Below are 2,324 nucleotides of genomic sequence, written 5' to 3' on the forward strand. Positions count from 1 at the left end.
GTGAAGACCAGCAGCAGAGATGAACGCCTGGCAGAATTGCCCCGAGGTGTCGAGCACACATCAGCCTCAGACAGCAACACCCATCAGAGGCAGTGGCCAGCACCCACTGTGTCAACTGCTGACATTAGAATTTTCCAGCATCCTCTGGTGACATCAGGACCATTAGCAGAGCCATACTTTGCCCGCTTTATGATTGCCATCCAAACTGGAAAAAGAACCCTGCACTGATGAGAAATGGACATGATAATGGTTGCCAAGGGCTCAAAAGGTGAAGGGATAGGAAGAATGCAAACTCATAGGCCCAGAAGGGTGCTGTGAAGGATGCTCTAGTGAGAACTGTCTCCTGTAGCAGGCCGGGATCATGTCCATGTCTCAGCCACTTTTCCCACAGCAGAGACACAACACCCAGCACCAAAGGTGAGAGGAGAGTTCGCCTGGTGCACAGCGCACAGAGGGTTCAGTCTGTGGAGAGCTGGCTCACGGGTAGGGTGGTACAGCAGAGGGCATCGCAGAGCAAAAATAGCTCACGGCAAAGCAGAGCAGGCTGGCAGCAAGCAGTGACACAGTGGAGCAGCTCCTTGCAGTCCATTCCACCCAGAGCACCCACCTTTCGGGTGGTGCCACCCACACCCAGGGAGGGCACCCTTTAATCCCAGCATCACAAACCACCTTGGAAACTTCCCCAGTGTGGCTGCGTGAGGCTTGGGGAGGCATCCAGATACAGCCCGTACAGTCTTCTAGTGGTGATGCTGCACTACAGCTTGGATGTCAAGTGTCCTCAGGACGGCACTTGGGGAAATAGCAGGCTGTTTAAGAGGCAGGGCTTGTGGGTCATGAGAAGCACCCTCTGGGGCAGGGCCACGCAGTGCCAGGCTCCCACCACTCTTCCCTTTGTGTCCTGGACAACTTCTGTGCCCACCGTGACTCACCCCAAAGCCAAAGCAATAGGGCCCACGGGTCACGGCCCAAGGCTTCCACAGCTGCAGTCAAGTGAACCTCTCCCTTCCCCTGATTGTCTCGGGGATTTCACTATAATAATGAAAAGCTGACTAGCAATAGTTTTGCAAAATATTACTAGTAAGAGATGAAAAAGGATACATGTAATATTTTGTACCAGATAGCTGGGCAGATTAAACTGCCTGCTTAGGCAGAGTGCAGCAGCTGGGGCGCCATACCTGGTGTGCCATGCTGGCCCCACCCCAGGGGGTGCTGAGAAAGATGAGACTGGCCTTGTGGCCTGTGCCTGTAATCCCAGTGCTTCAGAGGCTGAAAACAGGAGGATCACTGAGTCCGACCTACATAATGAGACCCTGTAGTCCCTGTAGACTCTGTACCAAATGCATTTTAATGTATTATTTTGTATAACTGCATGCAAATTACCTAAAAGTAAAAAGGTTTTATTAAAAGAAAATCAACTTTTTTGTTTTTTGTTCTTGTTTTTGTTTGAGGAACCAGGGATTTGAACTCAGACCCTTTCACTTGCCAGGCAAGAGCTTATTCTACTGAGCCATCTCCCTGGCCCAAGGCTCATTAGAGTGGGGAAAATGATAGTGAGATGTCAGGAAGGGAAAGTGCAGTGGCTAAGCCTGGAGGAATCCACACAGGCTGCTTCGTGCTGTACTTTCTCATATAGACCAACCAACAGCGAAGAGACTGCAGGACACTCATGTCGTTTTCTGCCTCAGGAAGCTCACTGCAGACTCAGTGCCCGAGATCCTGTGGGAGCCTGATTCTGTGAGTGTCCTCTGCCTAAAACATGATGAAGTTCTAGACTCACAGGGAGTCAGACTTTCCACCTAATGCACATCATTGGTACAGCCTGAGCACACTGGGCCATCGTCATTAGGAAGGGGTGGGAGAAATACCCCTACAACCCAATCTTCCAGACCACAGCCAACTTTATCAGCATGCCTTTATAGGGGTACACTTCACCATTGCATTCCATGCAAACACTGGCAAAAAGAAAACTTGAGGGCTCACTACATGCACCTAGAAGGACAAGGACAGGGACACGGACAGGGACAGGGAGAAAGACAGCACACATGTGCACACGAAATATGGGGTTTCATTCAGGGTGGTACTTTCATACATACGTATAATATTCTGATCCTACTTATCCACCCATTGCCTCTCCTTCCTCTTCCTCCTCCTCCACCTCCTCCTCCTCCTCCTTCTCCTCTGACCCCCTCCCCTTTATCCCTTTCCTCCTGTCTAAGTCTTCACAAGCACCACTTTAATCAAAGTAGATCTACGAGCATGGCAAAAATAAAGAAGGGGTCAGTCCTCAGAAACATAAGAATAAAACTATAACAATTATACATATA

This window comes from Octodon degus, unplaced genomic scaffold, assembly GCF_000260255.1.
Source record: "Octodon degus isolate 3935 unplaced genomic scaffold, OctDeg1.0 scaffold00182, whole genome shotgun sequence".
In the NCBI taxonomy this organism is placed as follows: Eukaryota; Metazoa; Chordata; class Mammalia; order Rodentia; family Octodontidae; genus Octodon; species Octodon degus.